Genomic DNA, 27,682 nt, shown 5'->3' on the forward strand with positions numbered 1-27,682 from the left:
CCAGCTCTGTTCTCCAGGGACCTCAGATGTAGAAACCATGCAAAGGCTAGGAACTCAGTAAACAAATGTGATTTTTTTTTTCCTTTGCAGCATCACTATAGTTCATACAAATATTCAAAATGCATGGGGATAAGAAACAAATATGAGTGTAAACAGGTAGTTCCCTCAAGGTTAGATAAGAAAATAGAAATGGAATCAGAAGACGTTCCGGGGAACAACCACGTGTTCCAAGCATAGAAAATAAAATAAAGTTCTACAAACTAATTCTAGAACCCCAAGTGTGCTGTCCCTGAACAGTAACAAATACTACTGGCTGAACGAAGTGTTAATTACTTCCTTTCATCAGGTCTTTTCATTCCTTTTGCTTATGGCTGGTGTGTCCTTTGAAATTAGTCAATGTGTCTGTAAACACACAGGCAAACAGTGGAAGAACTCAAATAGCCCCAAAAAGACAAATTAAATGCAGGGGGCGGGGGGGTTGTTTGTTATTAACGTTCTCTGGTTTTCCCTACTTGCAAATTGAGAAATAGAAGGTAAAATAGTCACACGTGGGGGGTACCCATCCTTAAATCTCACCACCAATTGTATAATAAAATACTTCATAATTATGACCTACATGCTAAAGAAATTGCCTAGAGAATGAATAAAGACAGGATCCTTTATTTTCTCCTTAGCTCAGTTCCTTTTGGTACTATATAAACATTTCAGATTAACTCACAGTGGTATGCAAAAATGAAGCAAATCCTACTACATTTACCTTTTCCCCAGGTAGAACTCTGATTTTTTTTTAAAAAAAAAATCAATATAATATGACTCAATCTCCAGTGTCACTAGCCTGCCTTGTCCCTTATCAACAACTATTACCATCTGAGTACACTAGCTGCTTCTGTGTAGAATATCTGAAAAACTCACTTGAGTTCTAAGTTCATCATCTTATTTATCACAACATTTGGAAACAGAGAATAAAAACATAAATAAATTTAAGATGGCAGTAAGGATTATAGACTGCAACAAATCACCAATAATTATGTTTTCTTAATAATATGAGGTTTAAGTGGAGATTGTATACAGCATATTGTGGAATGAACTTAGTTCAGATCATATTTCTTATACTTAACTTTATAACCAAAAAACCATTTCAGAACTAAATTAGTTGCATTGAATCAAAAGTGTCTCCAAAATAAGCAATCATGCTAATATCTACTAAGCATAGTATTTTGTGAAAATTGTTACAAGCGGTTGACCTGGAATCTCAGATTATCATCTTCTTTTCTAATGTACAGTATTATTTAGGATGCCATCCTAGTCCCAATCAATTAGTGTAATACGGAATTCTTAGGCATAAGTATTTCATGGCATTTTCCTCTTCACTGGATTGTCTAAATATAGTAGTAGAGAAACATACTAAGATGTGTTCCTGTTTTTAAATAAGAGCATTGAATTCTCAAAGGAAGGATATAAACATGATTTGTACCGACAGCCATAATGTGAAAGATAATTTATTGTTTGGCATGCTATACTTGAGAGAAAAGGAATAAAAACATGGGCAAATACACTACAGCTAAATAATGTTTACACAGTAGAAAGGAACCATCTGTGATATTCTGTCTGTATCTTTCACTTTTATCAGTCTTATAAATAGGACTTAAACTGTTACCAGCCCACACATCCTTCTGTTCATCAAGAGACATGATTCCTGGGCCTGGCCATTTCCCCCCATTTTTCTCCTCATGCCATCTCAGCTGCAGGTTTTCGGACTCTGCTCTTTCTCCTCTTAACCTTTGTCTCTGCTCTCACCAACCACGTGAAATTCATCTCAAACAATAAACCTACATCAAGCTCACAGCTTTGGACAAGTTGATATCTCACGGTCTTGTCTTTCTTACTGTATGATGACTTGATTCTACCCAGAGAAGCAACCATCACATGGATGTCTGAATTAAGACCTGTTTCATGACTGGTTCCCAAGTCAGAAAATCAGGAATTTGGTAGTCTGAAGAAGCCACCATCACTGTACCCTGAAACTCAAGTTAATTATTATATAGAGTTGAACAGGGAGGTGTGTTACCACATACAGCAGAACAAGGAGCGAGGAGTATTATAGACAACAGACAAGGAGGCAAGTTTGATTCATCTCTGAAGTCCTGGTTAAGCAGTCTTCAGGCTGTAAACAACTGTGGAGAGAAAGCTATGGTGACATTTTCTGCACACACTATCAGCATGCACACACTGACCAGAGGAAGGCTTTGCCGTTTCACACAGGTCTAAGGCACTGGAGCCCTTGACATGGCTGTGCTCATGTCAAACAATAGACATTCATTCAGGACTTCAGGTGCTTTCCACAGTGACAGGAAGTCCAGAGTGTCACAGCTTCGAGGACATTTTCACTACCTTTATCTCCTCTGACATCCTGAAATGTGTGCATCTTTCTGTTCTCTTTCTGTGAGTCTCAACAATTATCCCTCTTAAGCTTGGTTACTTCATTTTCAGCACATTTGCAAGCCTTTTTTCCCTTTTTCCTCTTACTGCTCAGTGCCTTCTGGTCATTCATCTTGTTCACCATCACTCTACTAACTTTTTCTACAACTTCATCAATTTCTTCATCACAGGAGTATAGAAAGGATCCTACTCTTTTAAAGGTCTAAGCACAAAACTCATATATACCATAATTTCACATTAGCCTATTAGTCAAATGTCATTTTTATTGATTTGTCACTATTATGTAACCCATGATACTTTGAAAACCAACTTTAATTTGGGTTGTACACTGAGATAGAGAGAAGTGCAACCACAGTGATTCACTTATCTGCGTTCCTTTACAGCAAGCAACATGCTTACTTCCCAAACAAGTTAGTGTTGCTTACAAATACAATCTTTTGGAAAAAGTTATCAAAGGAAGCACGTTATTAGGAAATTTGAAAATAGTGGCCAAAACTACTGGGAGCCTTGCTCCAAACTTGATAAAAAGCTGCCATTTTCCAACAGTGGCTTAAAGTCAAGTAGATTCAACTGAAAGATTTGAGTTGACAATGCACATTCATTCCTCTTGACCTGCTTAGAGCTAGAGACAGTGTCACAGTCTTTCAGTCTCTGAACAGTGACTGCTCAGAGCATTGACTTGTATTCCTGGAGCAATAGGGGTGAGTCCACCCTTTCACCCTACTCCTGCAACTTCAGTTCTTGTGAGGATAACATGTATATAGTGGGAGTGTACATCCTATGTGTGCATAGAGAACCAGCAGTGCACACGCTGTCATGGCTGCTCTACAGAGAAGAAGGCAGAATGAGGAACCAGCAGCAAAGAGTCACTCAGATGGGTGTGCTGAGGTAAGGCCCAAATGTGAAGAGCATGGAGCTGTGTGACTATGGACCATGATGGATAGGATAATCGCAAAGTCTGTGACCTCCACCTGAAGGTACACCTGCCATTCTGACTGCCTCTCGCTAGTCTGGAGAGTCAACAGCTGCAGGCTACTGTCTCATATTGACTTAGCATTCCAAACTGTCTTTCCATTTCTACTCACTGTGCATTTAAGTTCTTTTTCTTTGCTTCATTTTTTGTTGTATGTTTTTGTTTTCGTTTTGTTGTTGTTTGGAGACAGATTTGCTCTGTCAGGCCATGTCTGTCCTCTCCTGGAACTTGCTCTGTAGACCAGACTGGCCTCAAACTCATAGAGCTCTGCCTGCCTCTGCCACTACCTGATTAAATTCTTTTTCTTTAAACAACTCAAAAATTTCTTCTTAGGTTTCCACCGTCCGGTCCGTGTCTCTCATTTGGATCAGCCTTAGATTTATTTTTTCAACATTTTCAATTTCCTTTGCCTTCTTCCATTTATCTGTTTCTGTCTGCCTGTCATTCCTAATACTGGAACTCTTATTTTCCCTTTCCCATTCACTGTCAGGATAAACATTATTGATCCGTATTTCTGAAATTTGCAATCATGGTTATATTGGATGTACCATATATTTCCCATGCACACATTGAATATATATGCAGCCAATAGCCATAGTTCCCACAAGAATTAAAAGTGAGATGGGAGCTAGTCAGAATTCCACTCTTTAGTAACATATTCCCTCTCGTGTTAATAATCTAAATATATTTCTATGCACTAAATTTTAGAAAGCCTTTAGTGACTCAGTTCCTAGAAGGCAATTGGCTTTTTGAGTCTTTTTACAAAATCATCCTTAGTTTACATTTTACTTAATTATCCTCTAGATTTGAAAATCTACTTTTATCAGAATCCCATTGATTCTTTTATTTTTATTTTTCAATAGTGAGAAATGCCTTGCCAGAAGTTGCTTGGCATGAAATTACAATTGTCAATCTTACCTTTGTACCAATTAGTTCATTTAAATCCTTACCTTTGGGGAAGTTCATTGTTTTGAGACTGGTCTAATAAAAAAAGACTAGAATAGGATTAATGGATAATGTAAGCTCATGTATCATTATTTTGAACATAGTGTATAAGATGGTTTTACATATAAATTGTTGTGTTGTGTTCAACAACTGTGAAGTAAGCAGAGTTACCCTTGAGTGCTCTGCCAGGATGACTGGAAAAACTATTTGATCATGCAAGTTATTAAAGTAAAAATCATTAAAAGCTCTATTTAAATAATCTACGTGAACATTTACCTGGATTCATCTCTGCCTCTATTTTGCTTCTGTGATGTGTTATTGATTTCTTTTTCATTTCTGCCCCATGTGCTTACAGATGTTAATCTCCAGAGCAGCTCAATTATTCTCCCAACAAAGGCAGTTTGTAGCTTGGCTTTGCTTCACTGAGACCCAGTCAAGAGGCTCTGATGACAGATAGTCCGCTTGTCAGCTTTGCTTCATGAATCCAAAGAAAATGGAACTTATCAGAAGCTGAGCCTCGAGCTCTACCTGGGCCTCTTATTTGGGCCTTTTCATGCTGGGTTTGGCAGAGGCCTTAGTCTTTCATCACGCGGTTCACCAACACAAAGGGAAAAGAGCAGTTGTGCTTTTCGGCACAGTTCTGGAGACTGCTACAACACAAAATAAACAAACAATATATTTTTAGGGCACCACCTGCAGCCAGCAGCTGTACCAAGCAGAGCAGAACTACGAACGATGTGATTTGTCCCATTTAACATGAAGCCTGAGGTTTTAGGCGAGAAGGAGGAGAACATTCGATGTACACAACCCACACATTGCAATTTAAACTGAAGCTGAATTTCTTTCTTTTTAGGTGGTAACTGAGGTATCATTATAGCTCTTCTCTTCTCCCACCCTATGACCTCTTCTTGAAAACATTTCTATTATTGGGATTTTAACTGTTAACTGGGGGAAATCGTTTTTCTCACAAGTAAACTTCCTTTTTCATTCAAGGGCAATTTTCTCTCATAGCAATCTATACTTAAATGCCAACGTCTGCTGTATCTAGGCTGGATATAAAATGATGTCTGGCATTTACGTGAGCCAATGACATGGGTAGAGAAACTCATACACTTGGCTTATATAAGTTTTTCATCTTATCTATAGCCTTCATCTATTTCTGTTCTTCCTCAGGATCTGTTTCTTGAAATGTGAGGCATAAGTTCAGGATCTTCTGAAAGCTGAACTTTCAACTCATGCTTAATTGACAATCTGTTCTTCACTAACCCATTCCTTCCCAGGCAGAAAAATCTGTGTAGCTCATCCTGTTAAAATCCTGCTGTAGCTGCAATATCTGATGCTTAGAATCCTGAGGCTGGCATGCAAAATATTTTAAACACACTTTTTTTCTCAGTTTAAAATATAACTTCATTCTCTCTCTCTCTCTTTTTAATCATCACCAACAAAATTCTCTTATCACTATTTAAAATCTGGATTTTAAACAGATTCTTGGGCTAATAGTCCATGCATGCATCAGCTTGTTCAACTTTAACACCTGTCTTGTCAATGGTAGTTTTTCCAGAACTGCCATCTTCACCATGGACCTCCCTGAGTTTTCCCAGTTCAAACTTGGGTTCTTTGGGATTTTTACCCTCCTAGCAAAGACATTATGAAGAAAATAAATAGACTAGCAAGACTTTTCTATGTCTTTTCCAATGCTGTCTGGAACCACTTCCTTCAATTATTTGTCTGCATGTCTTGGGTCATGATTTCCAATATCTTCTTCCAGATCTGGCTGACCTGTTGATGCCACACATACAACATCTTGTGTATCTGATTGTTGGATCTTTTTTTAGGGAAACCAACACAGAACAGGTGGAGCAAATAGCTACCTGTTGTTTTGACATCAACATTAGCTTTAATCATAGCCTGCCACTTTTTGACAATGGGACACATTTTGTCTCAGGTAAGATCCACACCAGGAAAGTTAGTTAGACGGGTTTTGACATCAACATATTCAGCAATTAACTTGAATTTCCTAAATGCAAATTCATCATTCTTCACATCACCAAGTCTATCTTCAAATATATAACCCTTGAGGCCATCAAATGTGATTTTGTTCCCTTAAGTCCTTATGATTAGTGTTTTCAAATGTTTCTAATATTGGATATACACAGAGTTTTCACATCATACCAATAATGTCTTAGAAAATGTACCAAGCACTTCCTCCTTGGCTCCCTTTCGGCCCCCTTTCTTCAGGCATTTGTTCTTGCTGACCACCATGGTGCTGCTCAGAGAGCCAAAATATTCCTTCTTCTCTTAATGGCTGTTGACTCTTGCCCCAGAAACCAAAGTTACCATTTCATTTTGAGCCTTTCTAGGTGAGCTAGAATATATAATTGAATTGTATATTAATCTGTGGGCAATCCATGTAGTTACAAATTGAACTTATTTAAACACAGAGGACAGTTGAATTTAACATGAAACTGGGCAACAAATAAATACTACACAATAGTTTGTTTTATCTCAACAGTGAACACTGTTGTTTAAAAAGACAGAACCATTCCAAATATTTGTGACATAAGGTAGAATGTCATTATTAGTGCCTATACCAGTAGCCAGATTCTTATTATGAAGAACATTCCAATGACCATCTCTTTGTGCCTCATTAACACCCTTTCTCAGCACTTACAGATATTGCTCTGAAACCCTGTGAACGGAGATGAAAGCATCACAACTCTGCAGTGATGCATGTCTCTCGCTAATGGGGGATATCAAGCCCTGCAAGCCAGGAAAGGAAGCTGCTTCCATTATCTTCACTTTCATCATCATGATGATGGTTCTTAGGAATATCAAGCATGAAATCATTCCCTGCCAAAGTTGCCTACAGCTGTGTTTAATGTGGGACCTGCATCTATCTCCTTCACCTTTTGGAGGCATTAAGAAGAATTTTCGGGCAACAGCTCTTATGCATTATTTTGCTAAATTATTTCTGCTTCTGGATCTTGTCAATCAATTGTATTTCTGCTTTATAATATTTAACTCTGGTTGAAGTTTTGGAAGAAGGAAGAGAAGAAAAGAAGACCATTAATCAGAATGCCTCTCTGCTCAGTACAAGAGCAGACAACAAGGTTTGTCTTCAATGAGAACTTTCAGAGCACTTAGTACTCTTTGGAACTCTCTGGCATCCCTTTACTGCCTTTCACTCTCCTCAGTATTTTGTTTTGCCCCCTTGTCTATATCATTTCAGATAGATTCTCTTTGAGTTTGTGATTGGTATGCCAAACTCCGCTCATCCATTGAAACCCATTAGAGAATTTGTCAATTCAATTATTGTGTTCTTCAGCTCCCATTTTTGTTGGGTTCCTTTTTGTATTTTCATCTCTTTGTAGATATTCTCATTTGGCTCACAGATAATTTTTCTGAGATGTTAAGGTTATTTATGATGACTATTTTGATTTACTTGTCAGATACTTCATCTATCATCATGCCCTTAGGATCAGTTTCTGTAGGTATACTTTGCTCATGTGCCATGGCATCATATTTCTCTGTATATCTCGTAAATTTCATTCCATGCATTTAAAAACATAGAAACTTTCCCCAAACACCAAGTAGTTGGCTACATAGAGATTAGAGAATCTCCTTAAACATTTTCTCTGTGTGTGTCTTCATGGTTGCTCTGCTTGGATATCCAGAAATGACAGGAACGTGACAGTTGCTCTAGGAATAGCCCATACTCTCTCCTTCCGTTGAGGTGTGTCCATAACACTTCAGGTTGTCTGAAGTTGTGGCAAACTGTCCAGCTCTCTTTTATTACCAGCAGCCTCTAGAGTGTATCCATTCCCATCAGAACTATAAAGCAGGCACAGGAAGAACCAGTCTGAAGGACCCACTCCCCAACCTGATTATTATACAAACTCAAACTTCTTTTCCTCCCCACAGAAAAGCTGGGAGTTCTAAGTGTTTTGCCCTCTAATTCTGTCATGGGCCAGAGGAAGGACTGTGTTAGGTATGTATAGAACGTTCTAAAGCATCACTTGTGTTTAAAGTGGACCTTGGCTTGCTGCTGCTTGCTGTCAGTAGCGAGGTAGAGACAAGACAGAAGCCATTAAAGAGTCCACCAAATCTTCTCTTTCTTTGCCTCAGAAAAGCCAGGAGCTGGACGCTTTCGCCCAGACATGTTACTCACTCCGGTGAAGCTCAGGACAGACTATGATGAGTGAAAACCATGAATTTTCCTAGTGTTTTAATACAGCTAGTTTTGCATTCAAATGCAGCACAGGAATCTTTTAACTGGTGTCTGGATTCCTAACAAAGGGGTTTGTTTCATAGATTGTTGAGCAATTGTCTGTCTGCTTGGGGTAAAGAGTGCCTGGGATGTGGTATTCTACCCTCTTAATAATGTCACCTTCCTTAATTCCTGTATAAGAATAAATAGTGAAGATAAATTGAAAGTACTCATTTCTTAAGTAGCATTGGTGTCATTTCTTGCTGCTGTTAAGCCGGGCGGTGGTGGTGCACACCTTTAATCCCAGTACTCGGGAGGCAGAAGTAGGTGGATCTGTGAGTCTGAGGCCAGCCTGGTCTATAGCGGGAGTTCCAGGAAAGGAACAAAACTACACAGAGAAACCTTGTCTTGAAACCACCACCAGCCCCCCAAAAAAAGAGTGAAAGAAGCAGGTAGGATTATTGTGGAAAAAGGAGAAGTAGTGATATTTGAGATTTTTACAAAGAGGTTAAGAAATTAAAGATAATAGAAGCTTAACCTTAGTGTTTAAATGTGTTTTAATCAATAGGATAAAAGCAGTGGCCTCTTCAGTACCTATGAACACAAGATGTCATTGCTTATTCCTTTTGCTGAGCCACCAAAAACATCTAAATTACTCTTTCACTGACTTTATTTTTCCATCAGCTGATAGTGATTGTTCCTTTTGCTACAGTGAAGATTCTCCCAGAATAATTTACTTGTAAGTAAATAAAACCCAAATTGGATGACATTCTAAGTCGGGGCTTTAAAAGGTAAGTGGAAGGTGACATTCACCAATTATAGAAGACATTTCTTCTTAAATTTTTACTGGAGACCATCTAAGAAGTGCGGGTTCATCTGGCTTTATAGAAAGAGAAAGGAGCAAATGCTGTTCCAGTTGATGGTACCTTGACCCGAGTATATTAAACATTGGTCTAGCAAAAAAAAAAAAAAAAAAACCCACAGCATAAGTCAGAGAATGGCATTTAAATCTAGGATTAATTAAAAAGAAAAAAGAACTTGCTATTCATACAACCATTCAGAATTGCTCAAGACCTAGTGAGAGTACTCAAATCTGTTCCTTTCAGAATGGGATTTCTTTGCATCTGTCTTTAGGGTCTGCCATAGTACAGTGGCATCAACATCAGATTTCATAGCAAAGTTTTGAGTTTTGCTTCTGAATGGCATTAAACTGTCAAGAGACTTGCCCTGAAAGATCAAACTAAAATATGTTCATTGATTCAAATAGGAAATGCATGCATGCAAAAAAAAAAAAAATCCATTCAAGTAGACAAAGGAATTACAGGGCAGCCAATGGTTTCAAATATTTATTTCTCTTGTTTTTAGTTAACGCTTTCACAGGAAAATACACAGAATTTTAATAGAATAATTTCTCAGTTGTGTGGAGAACTGTAGTGAATTTTAAAATGACTGCCTCTTTCCTTATAAATACAGTAAGACAGCTACCCTTAATTAGTACTGGTGATAAAACAAAATGAGAAATAAAGAAAACTAACAAAAAAAAACATATTTTAAATACAATCTAACTTTGAACTCTGGAAAATAAAGCTAAAATATCTAAGTAGATAGCATTATAGAAGAAGTTCTATTAGAAAATCTCATTCAAAATATTACTTTTGAGGGTAAAAACTCTGGAACAGACCATACAAACCATTCAGCATAATTTCTGTTTTTGTTGTCAAGGGAAGAGGTTCACAGCTTATTCCAGGATCAGGATCATAAGCAAGCTTCCCCGTGGACACATTCAAACATTGCTTCTCTTTATGTAGAATGAAATAATATATTTGGGAAACGTTATGGCATTGTTTGTCAAACCAAGGCCTGTAAAATTCGTGTTGGCTGTTGAAAAGTTGAAGGTGGACAGTGTTTGCTTTTAGAAGCTGCACATTTTTCCCTTCAGTTTTCCTTTTAACCCTAGTCCTAAATTTCATTCTATCTCATGTTTTCTTCCAAAGGACATGCAGGGCAGAACACCTTTACAGCCCTCACAACCAACTTTTGGCTTCCAGGAATGGATTTGCTTTAATGAATCTCTGTGTTAAGGTACTATAAGCTGGCTGTCAGGTTTGGAAATATAAGCTATCCAATGAAAAGATTTAATTCATTACCTCTCATAGGGAAAACCATTTCCAAGTCAATATGGGATCCTAGAATGAGCAAAAGTCTTCAGAACAAACAGGAATGGATTTTAATAGAAGAGTATTGCCTGGGCAGGAAATGAAGGCGTGGTTTTTGGCAAGGAGAGAATATTTTATTTTTAAATATCCTACTTTTGTGATTATAATATAATAACATCATTTCCATTTTCATTTTCTCCCTCCAAATCCTCCCATGCACCCATCCTTGCTCTCTTTCAAATTTATGTTCTCTTTTTCTTTAATTGTTGTTATAGGCATTTGTATACATATATACATCGACACATACGTGTGTGTTCCTAAATTCTTAACTACACCCTGCTCACTCGGTGTATGTTATCAAGACTGACTATTTGATACTGAGTAACCAATCCGTGTGCTCCTCACACTCGGAAGCTTTGCAAGACAGTAATGACATGTGCATCATTATCACCAATTTGGATTGAAATTCAGGCTGTCAAGCACTTTCAAAAGCTCGTGCATTAAACACTGCTCATTTACTGAAGTGAGACTGGGAGTGAGGCTTGTGCTTGAAGTTCGTAGGAGTTTGAGATGACAAGCTACTGTTGTGGCCAATGAAAATCAGCCATGGGATGTCAGCTGCACCAGGCTTTGTTCTTACTTTCCTTTTGTTGCCTTTCTACACAGCTCCTTTTCTCCAGGATAAATGCTCTTGGCTGCGCCAATGAGAGATGAAATGTGCCTTTTTCTATCTCTGTAATGTCAGCAACTGAAAGATGACGCCTTTTTCCAAAATAAACACAAATCCAAATGTTATTCAAATCACAGGTTTGGAGTTTGCTGATCTTGTTAAAGCTTGTCTCCTCTGAGAGACGCTCTACCTGCATGCATTGCAAATAGATGGACATCATATGACAGGAAGAACTGAGTCTGGCAAAAGAATCTGACACATTCAATGCTTAGGTTCATTCATGTGACTTTCAAACCAAGGGCTGACATTGCAAATCCCGAGTCCACTGAAGGGTTTGTCTGTGCACCTGGGAGATGATAGTGTTCACTCTATAACCAAAGGCAGAAGACGAGAGCCTCAAACCACTGTCCAGCTTGCTGAGACTACAGTTACAAAAGGGAGATCTGCATGAACCCTTTTTATCCTTTTCCAGAGAGGCAAGACTGCACTAAGCAGTTTGATTGTACATCCTATTGCTGCTAGACCATGCTTTCTTTTGCTGTACTTCGTTTGTTTGTATTCTTTAGTTTAATCTTTATGTTATTCACTCTACCAATTTCTTCCTTACCCTAATTTTGGACACATTTTTTTTTCTTTTTTATTGAAAAAAAAAACTTCATACAATATATTTTGATCATGCTTTTCTTCTTCCCCAGCACCCATCCTCATTCCTTCCCACCTTCTTGTCAACCTTTAAAAAAATAAACACAAACAATAACAAAAAGAAACACACTAGAAAAATAAAATAAAATAAAAAAACACAAAAAAAAATAGAAACCAAAATATACCACAAAATACCAATAGTGATGCAAAGTGCCCAAACAAAGAAATATGAAACAAAAAGTTTACAAAAATACCAATGAGTTTATTTTGTGCTGACCATCTACTGGGCATAGGGCCTCCCCTGAAGTATGGTTAATATACCCAGTAAGACTCCATTGGAGAAAGCTAACTTTTTTATTTATAAGCAGGTGTCAATTGCAGATAGCTTCTAGTTCAGGGGTAGGGTTTCCTGTCATTTCCCCTTTTCAGCACTGAAACCCCATCTGACATGAATCTGTGCAGGCCCTGAACATGCTACCACATTCTCTGTGGGTTCCCATGCACATCAATCTTGTTGTGTCTGGAAGACACTGTTTCCTTGGAGTCATCCATCACCTCTGGCACTCACAATCTTTCTGCTTTCTCCTAAATCTCTGAGCTCTGAGTGGAGGGGTTTGATGAAGACATCCCATTTAGGAAAGAATGTTCCAAAATCTCTCTCACTCTGCGCTCCCTGTGCAATTGTGGGTTTCTGTGTTAATTCTCACCGATGGCAAGAAGAAGTTTCTCTGACAATGCCTGAGTACCAAGGCATTGATTTGAATCCCAGCCTGGTGTGGCCACAAGAAATCCCAGGTTGAAAGTATCTGTGTTTCTGGGTATCTGTGCAGACACAAAGGAATGGAGATGAGCTAAAAGGGATAGAATGGAAAAATTTTGTAAAGAGCAAGATTCTATGCAAGAAATAGATGCAGAGCCTGGAGAGAGAACAGTTAAAAGAGTACTCAAATTCAGTTCCCAGCATTCACATCAGGTGGCTCATCACTACCTATAACTCCCACACCGTCTTCTGGCCTCTGAAGGCATCTGCATTCAAATGTACATAGCTCACTCTCATGTACACACACACACACACACACACACACACACACACACACACACACACACACGATTAAAATAAGAAAAAGAAATAAGAAATGATACAAATGGAGCTTAAGGAGAACTCCAACTGGAGCTCTCTAGACTACTTTTATTTTCAGTACATAGGGATCTTAGAATGACTGCCATATTTAAAGGCACAGATCAGTTCTCTGAATGTAAGATGCCTGTGTTCTATTAGCTCCTCTTGATGACTTGCCTGATCAATGGGCCAGCCACAACCATCATTTTTCTTCACAAGATCCTGGTATATAGGCCTAGTGCTATTGAAATCTTTCTTGTTCCCTGACGTGTAAATCTAATTAATCTTATCAATAAAACCAGGAGTCAGCTATCAGGGTAATAACCTGAACGATCATAGAAGCAGAGGAGCAGCCACCAGTGACTTCTTACCTCTCCAGATCCTCTGACTGAAAAAAGGTTCAGATCCTACCTCTACTCTGCCTTATCACTTCCTCTCTCTTCCCCCAGAGTGCTGAGATTAAAGGCATGAGGCACTACCACATGGCCTCTATGGTTAACTAGTGGCTACCTCTGCCCTCTAATCATCAGGCAAGCATTATCAGAATACAACCAAAATATCACACATTTTCCCCTTTTTGTCTAAATAAAAAGAGAAGGTTTTAACTAACATAGAAAAACTATATACAATAAGTACAAGAAATATATACAAATATATACAGGCAATAATTACATTAACAATTTCTAGTCCATTTGTATTTGACAAATTCACAGAAAATACTCCATTATCTATCCTATCTTGGTGAGTCCATAGTGTTGTACCTAATTCACCTTCTATCCTAACTTGCATTACCAACCCAAAACTATCTTTTTGATGTCTTTTAACTTTATACACTTTATATATTTTAGTGAGATTTTTTAGTCTTTTAACATAGAAAACTATAACTATAATTTTCCAGTCTTCAACTCAGAGACCTGAGGATAATATAATATTACCTGAGTTAATAGGAAGTACAGAGCAAACAACTTCCAAAATTAAGAAAAGACAGAAACAGCTGGATACCTGGACAGTCAACCAAGGTTCCTCTGCAATGTTGGGATATCCAACTCTGGCCTACAGGCCTAGCATCTCTGACAGACTTTCCTGTGAAGCAGGGAATTCTGAAGGACTGCCTTTCTTGTGTCTTGCTAATCCACTTTGGACTGTAACTGTTTAGAGGGCTTTTTCATCTGAATCTGTCTTTATTGTATATTTCTATCTTTTTCTGACCACATGAGCCTTTAAATTGCTAAGCAGGCATGGCTAGGACCATGGCTCCACTGCATTCCTTGGTTCTGAGAGCCTAGCTTCATGGCAGAGGCACTAGTGTGCCAAGTTTATTGCCCCAGCTCTGGGAAATTTCTGGGTCCATGTACCACTGAGTAGTGCCCTAACCACTGCTCTTAAACCCCATTTAAATGCTTTATAGCAGGATCTCTTAAAAGAGTCATGTGGTTTTTTGCCAGTAACACTGAGTCAGGAAGCCATCTCTTAGAGGATCAGCACCTCTGCTTGTCCCTAGCAAACAGAGCCTACCCAAGAAAAAGTGGTTACCAAGAAGCTGAGTTTGACTTCATGTGTGTGTGTGTGTGTGTGTGTGTGTGTGTGTGTGTGTGTGTGTGTGTTTACAATCCTTTTTAAAGCTTTTTTAGGCTTTAGGCAGAAATTTTTGCCAAACATTATGTGCCAGATGAAGCATAAATCTAATTAATCTTAACAATAAAAACCAGGAGTCAGATATCAGGGTCATAACTTGAAACAGAAAAGCAGTGGAGCAGCCACCATTGACCTCTTACCTCTCCAGATCCTCTGACCAAAAAGGGCTCAGATCCTGTCTCTGCCCCACCTTATCACTTTAATCCTGAGTGCTGGGATTAAAGGCATGAGCCACCACCACCTGGCCTCTGTGATTATCCAGTGGCTAGCTCTCTGACCTCCAGGCAAGATTTATTTGTCAGAACACAAAAATTATCACACAACAATTCCTCCTTCATTATACCACTATACCACTGTTACTGGCTGGCCCCCATATCTAAATTCAAAAAGATCAGTTATGAAGGGATCCAAAAGGAGAGAAATGTAAATGGAGTTCATTAACATATCAAATAGTTAAGCTTTACATTTTCTTGGCAAGCTGGTTGGCAATGTATCATCACCATGTTTGAGAGACAGTTCCTTGATTACTAGAAAAAAAAAATAAAGAAATCCAAGATTCACCTGGTCTGCCTATACATTCAACCAGTTTTTCAGTAGCTGTTTTAAAAGGTTCTGTGTCAGCTTTTCTATTGTTATTGTAACCAAATTCCTGGCCTAAACAATTTTAGAGAGGAAAACGTTACTTAGGATCAGGGTTTTAGAGGTCAGAATTCTTCATGCTGCAAAGCTTTCTCAAGTCAGAGAGAGACTGCCTAATGTAGCTGGCTTTCTCTCTTTCCCCCTTTTATTCCAACCAGGGCCCCAACCAATGGGATGATGTAGCCCACATTTATTTAGACCAGGTTAATCCTGTCTGGAATAATAGATACACCCAAGTGTGTGCTTTAAGAAGCTACAGTCTTCTCTACCTAATCGGGCTGACAACTGAGATTAGCTCTATAATATATTCAGTTGGAACATTTTAATACATACATGAAGCTACCTTTTGAGGGTCATCGTCCAGCCTTTCTTTTCTGTGTTTGCTTTGTCTTCCATCTTCCATCACACAGATACTTCCCTGGGTAGTGATCAAACTCATCAAATATTGCCTATTCAGGCGTGCTTGTGTAGAGCCTTGCTAAAAAAATAGTTATTCATCATGGCACTCAGAAATACACCCCAGTATTTGTTCTTAAATACATTATTGTTTCTTATGCTTAGGCCTTTTAATTTGTAGCCAGTTAAATTTCAAAATGGTATAACTTGAAAATTAATTCTTTCTTCTTTTTTTCCTCTAAAGTATTGACTACTTGTCCCCAACTACTTGAGAGAACAACACCTATGGACTGGCGGCATCTCTGTCATAGCATCTCACTCTGAGTTTACTTCCAGGCTCTTAGCTCTAGTCTACAGATCTGCTTGGTGAATCTTGGATTTATCCCTAACTGCTGCACATACTGTGACTTTGCAATATAGTTTGGTTTTATTATTAATTTATAGGTAACATACAAAATACTGGATTTCTTTTTAATATTTTCATATGTATCATTATGCTTGTTCTAATTCACTCCCAAATGTACTTCCTCCTCCACCCTTGTCTGGTTCCCTTCCTTCAACCAAGTAGGATTTCCTTCAGCTGTCACATCACATACATTCCAACACTTTCTCTTTGTATCCTCTCCCATTCCCTTTAAATAGCTTCCTCTCCTCTCTTAGCTCATGCTCCTTCTTTAAATATAGATTCTGCATGTAAGAGAAAACATTGTTTTTCTCAATCTAACATCATTAACTAAAATAATGATCTCTATTTCCATTAATTTTTTCTGCAAATATCATAAATTAATTCTTTGGGTCTGAATAATACTTCATTATGTTTATACATAACATTTTCTTTATTGATTCACCTGTTGAAGGATACCTAGCCACGTCCATAAGTTGGCTACTTTTATAGTGTCACACAAGATGCACAGATATAATGATATCTCTGTAGCATGCTGAATTAGGTTCTTATGGTAAATGCTTGAGAGTTTAGAGCTGGATCATAGATGTTTGTTATAACTTTCATTTAAGGAAACCTCCATGTTTATATTCATGTGGCTTCACTCATTTAAATCCCTACCAGAAATGTGTGAACAGTCCTTTAACAACACAGCTTCTCCAGTATTTGTTGTTGTTTGTTTTTAATGATGGCTTGTGTGAAACAGTGATACAAAATCCCCATGTAATTTTAATTTGCATTTCACCTATGGTTAAGGATTGTGCGGATTTTAGTGTGCATGTTGGCTATCTGTGATTCATTGTTTTTTAAAGTCCTCTTCTTTTTATTTAGTTATTTATTGATTGGATTAGTTGAGGCCCTGATTGCTTTCAAGTTCTTTATATATTAGGTATATTAATCCTTTATTTGGTACACAGCTGGTAAAGATTTTCTTTCCTGCTATAGTCTTTCTCCTCACTCCATAATTTTCTTTGAGATACAGAAGTTTTCTAATTTCATGAAATGCCATATATCAACTATTTGGATTATTTCCTAAAATATTAGAGTCATTTTTAGAAAGGTCTATGACCTATCAAAGTTAAGCCAAGAGAATCTAGACAGTTCAGTCTTATAAGAAGCAATGAGACAAAGCATGAATGAGGGTTCTTCTGGTTACAAAGAAAACAGAAAAGAAACAGAAGCCCATGAGAGGATGGACTCACCACTAAATTCTACCACATAGTTAGAGATGAATGAAGATCAATCCCCTTCAAATTATTATATGAAATAGGAATATGTGGAACACTATCAAACTCATTTGCAAAGCCACTATTTAGCTAATTCCAAACCCAGTTAATGACAAAATACAAAAAGAACTTTAAGACCAATATCTACTTTAAAATGGATACAAATAGTCCCAATAAAATAATTGCAAATGGAATTCATCATTGAAAAATATCACACATTGTGACCAAATTGACGTCAATTACAGAGATGCAAGAATGATTTAATTTGTGCAAATTGATAAATGTAATACATTGTATAAATATACACAGAAATCAGACCAGTAGATGCACAAAAGTGCATGGTGAAAGTCAACAGCCTTCCTTCTTAAAATATCTAAAGAAATTAAAAACAGAAGGACCATAACTCAATATAACACAAGTATACACAAAGTAAGTTTGACCATGCTCCAATGAGAATATGGGCAATGCAAATTGGACTTTCTGTATTTTTTTCCTTTCTTTGGGGAGTAGGCAAGGGTGGAAAGGTAGATCTGGGAGGAATAGGAAGCAAGTATGATCAGGGTGCATTGTATTGAATTCCCAAATAATTAATAAAAAATATTATTGTTTCCTGCTGGCTTATGGTAATGTTCAATTCATGGCTTTAGTTAAGAAAATGTATGGGGTGGCTGAGTGCTAATCTCCATATACAGATAAAACCCTATCACACATTTGTCTGTTGCTAACTTTGAAACATCTTGCAGCCTCATCAGCTACTGGTAGTTGAGGCTATGTTAGGATACAATCCCAATGTACAATCCTATAATTTAACATTAACATTAACTCTATGTACCAGCCCTCTTTTATTAACATTGCAACAAATGTAATACAGAACTTGACTTATATATTTATTTCTAAGGCCAACTGCAAACCAGAATTTGTTCCAACATCTTGTGTGTATCCTAAGAATATTGTCATCTCTGAGATAAATCATACCATCTGTCTTCTTCATTTGAAGTAAATGTTATGGTTTTTATAAATACAGCTCAGAGTATAGATTATATGTTATTCAAATTTCTGAAATGTATTCAATTATACAATAGTTTGATTCATAATGTTATATTTTAATTGCAATTTTTAGCTAAATATCATTTTCTTATGCTTGCTATAAAACTATGAAGTATTCAAACAGAAAAATTTTTAAACATTGTGCCATTCTAGTTTTTGTGCTGATTTCTCAAAAGTACATAGTTTTTATTCTCTGCTTAAATAGATGGGACTAAAAAGTAGATAAAGAGACATATGGGGTTAGGAAACATTTATAACTGGACACTACATAGGACCCCACTGGTTTCCTTTCCATATCAGAGAGGTGTTCTTGTTTTTGGTAATTCTATCATTCTCAGTGTGCTTACCTATGAGCAGATGGGAAAATAAAAATAGAAATAAATAATAAATTCTTGAGAAGTCATTCATATTCAGAATTGATATTTTTACCTCAATGAAGCAAATAAGCCTGTAGGAAGGACCACAGTGAAAAAGAAGAACCGAAGGAGAAGAATAGCAGAGGAAATGGAAGGTGTGTGTGTGTGTGTGTGTGTGTCTGTGTGTGTGTGTGTGTGTGTGTGTGAAGAAAAGACCACAGATTGGAACATGATGCACTTGCTTTTTATAGAGGCTAAGACTCACCTCCACTTCCCAAAGCATTTAATACACATGTTAATCCAAGACATTCACTTAGGTATAAAATGACTGGTCTTATACTCACAGGAAAGGGTGAATAGATTTCAAAGACAAACTATCAGGAAATAGCTTATCATTAAATGGAAACCAGACAGTGATCATCACAAGGTGAGCAGCATCTGGTACAGAAGGAGGAACTGCATGGTCATAAGCCACAAAGTATCAAACCATTCTTAGAAAGATCATGCTACCACTATATCCTTGAGAGTGGTCACAGTATTAATACATTCAACCATTTCTGATACATAAAAAGGGTCACAATATTTACTGGGGACAAAAACGTGAAAAATCTTTCATTAATTGAAGTTTTAACATAAAGCTTTAAGATGGAGGCCAATGCCAATTGCAGCAACTCACAGTCAACACCTATAGAGGAACTCACAACCAAAGTCTCTACAGAAGCTCACATACAAGGCCTATAGAGGAATTCACAGCCAATGCCTATAGAGGAACTCATAACCAAGGTTTAGACAGAAACTCACAACCAAAGCCGATATAGAAACTTACAGCCCATACCAATACAAGAATTCAAAACAATGCCCATATGGGATTTTAGACCCAATGCCTACACAGGAACTCACAGCTATTACCTAAATAGGAACTCATAGCCAATGCCTATCCAGCAATTCATGTACAACCAATGCTTATACAGGAACTCACAACCAAGGCCTATACAGGAACTCATAGCCAGTGCCAACACAGTAATTCACAGCCAATGCCTATATAGAAACTCACAGTCAGTGACTGTACAGGAACTCACAACCAATACCTACACAAAAACTCACAGCCAAAGCCAACACAGTAGCTCACAGCAATTCCTATACAAAATTCACAGCCAATGTCAATACAAGAACTCACAGCCAATAGCTAAACAGCAACTTATAGCCAATGCCTATACAGCAACTCACGACCAGTGCCAACACAGTAGCTCACAGCCAGCGTCAATACAGGAACTCATAGTTGTACCAGGCTTTCTTTTGGGGGGCCACCAACCAGCTCCCAGTCAAGACAAAGAGACTTCTTATTAATTATGAATGCTCAGCCTTATCTTGGCTATTATTTTAGTCTGTTTCTCTTTATCTACATTTTGCCTCAGGGCTTTTTACCTTTCTTTCTTTCTTTCTGCATATCTTACTTCCCTCTTGTCTTCATGTCTGGCTGTCAGCTATCTAGCTTCTGGCCCCAGGTATGTCCCTCTCTTTCTCCCTCATTGTCTTCTCCTTCTCTCCAGCCTAAATTTCTCCTCCTACTTATTCTTTCTGCCCACCAGCTCCACCTATCCCTCTCCTGCCTAGCTGTTGGCTGTTCAGCTTTTTATTAGGACAAACAGGTGCCTCAGGGCAGGCAAGGTGAAACAAATGTAACACATTTTTACATAATTAAACAAAGGCAGCACAAACAAATGTAACACAGCCTTACAGCATTAACAAAGGCAGCAGAAACAAATGTAACACACCTTTACACAGATGAGGTAATATTCCCCAACATAAACAAATGTAACACATCTTTGCCCAGTTAAAACAATATTCCACAACACATTGCCAACCCTTAAATAGGAAGTTGCAGCCAATCCCTATTCAGGAACTCACAACCAACGCCTATACATGAACTCACCAATGCTTATGCAGGGACTTACAGCAATTCCTACACAGGAACCCACAGCCAATGCCTATATAGGAAATCACAGCAATGCCTCTACAGAAACTCACCAAGGCCTATACAGGAGGAATTCACAGCCAATACCTGTACAAGAGTTCACAGCCATAGCCCCTCTCAATGTCAACTTGGTGTAATATGTAGAAAGAACTATGTAAGCAACACAACATTTTAAGTTACTTCAGTCTAAAAAGAAAATGCTCATACTCGTGACAAGATGTAAAGCAGAAATTTGCCAGACTTCAATGTTATTCCTATTGATTTATTTCAAAGGCGGTACAAATCAATGATCTCTTATACTAAGATTGCTATGTTCTCATTTAAAATTGGTGCCAAATCTCATAAAGAAATTAAGACTCTGTAAAACACTGTTCTTTTAAAATGTTCAGAGAGTCATAAGTCTCCCTCCACCGTAGGCACAGAGAATCCAGCTAGCATGATTCACCTCTGCTTCAGTCAAGCCCTGATCTCAATGAGAAACCACATCAGCTGAGGAAGTGGCTCCTGTGGAGCTATCCTTTGTGCTTGCCTCGCTGTGGGTGGTGATAAATTTCGACTGTGCAGTCATCTTATGCTATGATGAGTTTTCACCTCTCTCAGGGAATATACACTGTTCTCAGATGAAGTTTAGGCATGATTTCTCACCCATCCTCTTCCTCAAACACATTTTTAGAACAAACAGAGGCCAGTGCTTGATGGATGAAATATAATCTATACCTTCGCCAAAACGAAAAGAGCCATCCATGGCAACTGGTCATTCAGTCCTGTAGTTACCTGCCATTGCTGGGACAAGGTTCATCCATTCCTGCTCCACTTAATGTAGCCAGAGAGAACAGAAACCTGTGTGCCTTGGGGCTACCAGTGGTCTAAGTGAGACTTTGCACCCTCCTGTGTGTGTGTGTGTGTGTGTGTGTGTGTGTGTGTGTGTGTGTTTATGTGTGTGTGTGTGTGTTTAATATATATCATCTTAATAATGATGAGACTGTGGGATTCTTTGTTGTTATTGTTGTTGTTTGTGAGATTTTCATCCTTTCCCTCTTTCCACACTGTTCATGTGTGTCCCCCATGCCTGGAGAAGCTCCCCTATTTGCTCAAAATGGACTGAAGAAGGGAGTTTGGCCATGCATCTAGCAGGCAGGAAGCTGATGAGGAGCTTAGAGGGGAAGGAGTGGCATGTGAAGCCGACTCTTCTGGGAGGGTCAGACAGCAGCATCACACTCTCCAACCAGCCTCCCGGCCAGCTGCTTGACCAGTGTGCAGGCAGCAGATTGTGTGGTAGCCCCATAGATCCTATTTGAACTTGGATTCTTCAGAAAGCCAGATGGCAAAGCTAACTCCCATCCCATATTGTCCTCCAATCGAAATATCTTTTCATGGCCCAGCTCCCTCAGAAGCATGAGTTTGTTTTGTTTTGTTTTGTTTATTATAAATTCCTAAAAGAAGACCAAGTCATACAATTGTAACAAATATGCAGAGTGCCTAGGTCAGTCCCATGTAGGTTCACTGGTTGTTGGTTCAGTCTCTATGAGCCCCCTGAGCCCAGGTTATACGATTCTGTGAGTTTTCATGTGATGTCCTTGTCTCCTGTGGTTCTTACAATCCTTTCTCCTCATCTTCTGTGGGATCCCCTGAACTCCGCATAGTATTTGGCTGTAGGTCTCTGCATCTGTTTTCCTCAGTTGCTAGATGAAGCCTCTCTGATGACAATTGGGCTAGGCACCAATCTGGTCACAGGAGATGATGGCCAGTTCAGGCTATATATCCACTATTGCTAGGATTCTTAGCTGGAGTCATCCTTATAGATTCCTGGGAGATTTCCTGAAAAGATTTACCTGACCCCCCAAATGCCCCTTCAGTCTCTTTCAGTAATCTCCCTGTCTGCCCCAACCTGATGGCTCATGTTCCCATCCAACCTGCCATCCATTCACAGTAGGAACTCACAGAGGCTTCCTAGTGAGAAATTACCCAGAGTCAGAGAATCTGAGCTTGCTTAACCCAGCAGGTCTACATGATGGGATAATTGGGTCACAGGCATGTTTACCAGGTGTTTGGAAGGGTCTACACTTGGCTGTACAGTGTGCTTTGATCTTGCATGGGGGAGGTCTTTTGCCTCTCCTCTTGGCATGTTATTAAAAGCCCTTTGAAATAAAGAATGAGGCTGTTGGGTATTGATCCAGGCTCTCCTGAATCTATCCTGTGTTTCTGTCTTTTTTCTCATCTTCTAGGTCTCTCTTTCTATCTGATATTTCCTCATCCTCTCTCCTCCACCTAAGAATTCTTCAAAATGTGGGAGCTGGACTCCTATAATCCACTCACAAAATCTCTTCTATTTCCCTTCCCAGAGAGCTCAGGTGCCCCCCCATCTCCTTGTTACCTAGTCTTTCTGAGTCTGTGGACTGTAGCATAGTTATCCTTTATTTACAGCTAATATCCACTTATGAATGAGTATATACCATGTTTGACTTTCTCAGTCTGAGTTAGCTCACTCAGGATGATTTTCTTCTAATTCCATCCATTTGTTGTAGAGTATTAGTTTAAGATGTCTTACATTCATTTATGCCATGGAATATTTGTTTAATGATGCAAAGATGTGTTGCATTTTTGTATGTTGCATTTGTTCAACTCTGCAAACTGTGTTACTTTGCCTGCCTAAAATACCTGATGGGCCTAATAAAGAGATGAATGACCAATAGCTAGGCAGCAGAGAGCAATCATTGGGTGTGACAGGCAGAGAGAAGAAACAGGAGGAGAAATCTAGGAAAGAGAGTGAGGAACAAGAAAAGGAGAAGGAGTGGAGGATGCTAGGAGCCAGCCAGCTACAGAGTGGCTGGAAAGAAGGAAAGAAAAATATATAGAATGAAGAAAGGTAAAAAGCCCAGAGACAAAACATAGAAACAGAATAATTTAAGGTAGAAAAGCTGGCTAGAAACAAGCCAAGCTAAAACCAAGCATTCATAAGTAAAAAATAAGCCTCCATGTATTTATTTGGGAGCTGGGTGGTGGACCCCCAAAGAATAAAAAAAATTTAAAGCCAACACATTCATTTGCCTTCAAATTTCCTTGTTACCTTGTTTTTAACATCTGAGTAATACTCCATTGTGCAAATGTATCACATTTTCTTTATCCATCCCACGGTTGAGGTTGAGGGACATCTAGGTTGTTTCCAGGTTCTGGCTACCACAAATAAAGCTGCTATGAACAGAGTTGAGCAGGTGTTATAGTGGTATAATTGGGCATCCTTTGAGTATACCTAGTATAGCTGGGTCTTGTGGTAGATTGATTCCCAGTTTTCTGAGAAACCTCCACTCTGACTTCCAAAGTGATTGTACAAATTTGCATTCCTGCAAGCAATGGAGGAGTGCTCCCCTTGCTCCACATCCATTACAGCATGAGCTGTTGGTTGTGTTTTTTATCTTAGCAATTCTGACAAGTGTAAGACGGAATCTCAGAGTAGTTTTGATTTGCATTTCCCTGATGGATAAGGATGTTGAACATCTCCTTAAGTTTTTCTCAGCCATTTGAGATTCTTCTGTTAAGAATTCTCTGTTTAGACCTGTACTGCACTTTTTAATTGGATTAATGGGTTTGTTGACACCTAGTTTCTTCAGTTCTTTAAGTATTTTGGAAATCAGTCCTCTGTCAGTTGTGGGGACGGTGAAGATCTTTTCCAGTTCTGTAGGCTGCTGTTTTGTCCTATTGGCAATATCCTTTGCCTTAGAGAAACTTTCAATTTCATGAGGTCCCATATATCAATTATTGATCTTAGTGCCTGTGCTATTGATGTTCTGTTCAGGAAGTTGTCTCCTATGCCAATGCATTCCAGATTATTTCCGACTTTCTCTTCTATCAGGTTCAGTCTATGTGGATTTATGTTGAGGTCTTTGATACACTTGGACTTGAGTTTTGTGCAGGGTGATAGATACGGATCTATTTATATTCTTTTACATGTCAACATCCAGTTAGACCAGCACCATTTGTTGAAGATGCTGTCTTTTTTTTCAATTGGGTAATTTTGGATTCTGTGTCAAAAGTCAGGTGTCCATAAGTGTGTGGGTTTACATCTGGTTCTTCAGTTCAATTCAATTGACCCACCTGTCTGTTTTTATGCCAATACCATGTGGTTTTTATTACTATAGCTCTGTAGTAGAGCTTGAAATCAGGGATGGTGATACCTCCAGAAGTTCTCTTATTATACAAGATTGTTGTAGCTAGACTGGGATTTTTTTCATATTAAAATGACTATTGTTCTTCCAAGATCTGTAAAGAATTGTGTTGGGATTTTAATGGGGATTGCATTGAATCTGTTGATTGCTTTTGGTAAGATGGCCATTTTTACTATGTTAACTCTACTGATCCATGAGCTTGGGAGATCTTTCCATCTTCTGATACCTTCTCCAAATTCTTCCATCAAAGACTTGAAGTTCTTGTCATACAGGTCTTTCACTTGCTTGGTTAGAATTACACCAAAATATTTTATATTATTTGAGGCAATTGTAAAGGGCGTTGATCCTCTGATTTCTTTGGAAAGAAAGAAGTCAAAGTATCATTATTCACAGATAATATGAAAGTATACATAAATGACCCCAAAAAAACTCTCCAGAGAACTTCTACAGCTAATAAACACCTTTAGTCAAGTGGCTGGATACAAAATTAACTCAAAAAATCAGTAGCCCTCTTACATACAAATGATAAATGGACTGAGGAAAAAAAACAAAACATGAGCTTTTATATAGCATTACTAGATACAAGACATGGCTCTGTCATTCACCAGATCTATGTGCATTTGATTATACACTAACCACCATTCTCATCCATTTAAAAACAAAAATGTGGTTCCTTATGAGTGAAACTGCTATGCACATCCTCGTGCAGGTTTACTGCCTTGGTCTTCTTTAAAACATAAGATTTGCTTTGGTTTGTTTCCCTTGTGCTCCTCCTTACTGTGGGGTTCTTCCTATCCAGCCTCAGCTCCATGACTCACCTTAAACTGGGACCTCATCCCCAATGGCCACCATGGCTGTTTCATCACAGGTTACCACATATCTGAGTAGTACTATGGCTTCTGCCACCATCATACTGAGCCCACTTCCTCCCTTTCCTCTTCTGTTAATCTAGACATTATAGTCACTCTTTATCCCAAGTATCTCAGCTCAGAGTGTGCTGTGGATTCCCTCCGCTGGTCATACCAGCTTCAAATATTAAGAACCATTGTCCAGGCATCCCAAGTCACTCTCCCAACTTTTCACTGTGTCTGATTTGTTTAAAATGATGGAGGAAAAGGAAGGAGAGGGGGAAAGAAAGAAGAGTGGGAGGGAGAAATAGAAAAGAGGGTGGTGGGGAGAAGGAGGGGAGTAAAGGAAACAAATTAAGCCACAACTTCACATTTCTGTTTAAATATCATCCCTATGCTTTCCAAATTGCAATATGAGAAACATTCAGTCCACAAGTGATGTTAGATTTGCCTTTACCTCTACATTTTCTTTTTGGTGTATATGTTATGGTTAGAGTGTTCAAATATCCTGTATCACATCTCCCAAGAGGCCTTTGAAATTCCCCTTTCATCTCTATTGACCAGATGGCAATCTCTGCTCTAATCACTGCGCTCTGGAACCACTTCTACTTCATTTCCTCTGAACCTCCCTGCTCTCATCTATCTCCTTTCCAATCAGCACAAAACAGTGTTGCCAGAACCAGGTTTGTTTCCCGACACTCCTCAAACCCTGCCTATGCTCCCTGTCACTGATATATGAAATTCAAATTCTTTACAATTGATTTTCTGGCACTTTTCAATGAGGTTTTTTTTTTTTTTTTTCTTGGAGTTCAGACAAGCTGAGGTCAACGGCTGACTGTGCTGTTTCCATCTCTGTAACCATAATGTCAGATTGTGTGATGACTGGTTCCCATGTTGACGGAAAATGTAAATTTTTCTCATTTCTTCCCAATTATCCATGTCTACACTATATATACTTCTCCAGGAAGTCAGCTCTGACCAAATAAGGATCTGGAAAAGTTGTACGTTTAATATTTCTGTACAAAAGTTTGATATATTTGATTTTTCCTCTCCAAGATTTTATCCACATGGGTACCAAGTGAAGCTTTCTGTCATACCACGCCACGTGCAACATCTCACAAACACAACCAAGAAATGAAGACTTAAACCAATCATATGAAACCCAATGGAATGTACTTTATAATAGTTTCTTAACTAAATATGGCCTTTGGAGAAATAACAGCATTTCTTCTTCTTTTTTTCCTTATTTCTGCTCCTTTCTGTGAACCAATTTATAGACATAAAATGAGCAAAATACAGGTATTTTTTTAATTTACATGTTCAGGGATGTAATGTTTAGATAAAACCAAGCATAATTATGTATCTATCATTTTACTTAAGGAATATAAAAACTCCTCTTCTATAAAATACATTGCTACATTAATACATTTTTGTCTTTGTATGGAAATAACTAGTTTAAATCCATGATAATTATTAAGCTGCAAGTCATTAATTCATCAAACAGTAATACATTACATTACTTGATTTTTAAGACTATTTTCATGAGCATTAAAAGTAGATCAGAATTAATAAAAAATGTTTTGCTACTTTTTTCTCAGATGTCTATATAAAATAACTTTAGGGTTTGTAGATGTCAAAGTAGTCTTTGAAAAAGATTTCTCAGAGAGGAACAATTTGTTTCTCTCCTCCATATAATAATCCAAATGTAAATATAAATTCATGTAAAATAGATAAGAAATAAAAATTTTAATCGCTTTTGTCTTATAGAAACTAAGAAGTTAATGAATGTGATGTTGACTACTG

General features: G+C 38.2%; 1 protein-coding gene and 1 pseudogene across 3 annotated transcripts in view; one reads left to right on the forward strand and one right to left on the reverse strand.

The window, feature by feature from the left end:
- The window catches only part of Nkain2 (sodium/potassium transporting ATPase interacting 2), a 1,137,884-nt gene that overhangs the window by 950,810 nt on the left and 159,392 nt on the right, over positions 1–27,682 (forward strand). The gene's annotated exons all lie outside the window — the stretch shown is intronic.
- On the reverse strand, positions 5,851–6,619 carry LOC118570641 (annotated as a pseudogene).

This window comes from Onychomys torridus, chromosome 19 (assembly GCF_903995425.1).
Source record: "Onychomys torridus chromosome 19, mOncTor1.1, whole genome shotgun sequence".
NCBI classification, from domain to species: domain Eukaryota; kingdom Metazoa; phylum Chordata; class Mammalia; order Rodentia; family Cricetidae; genus Onychomys; species Onychomys torridus.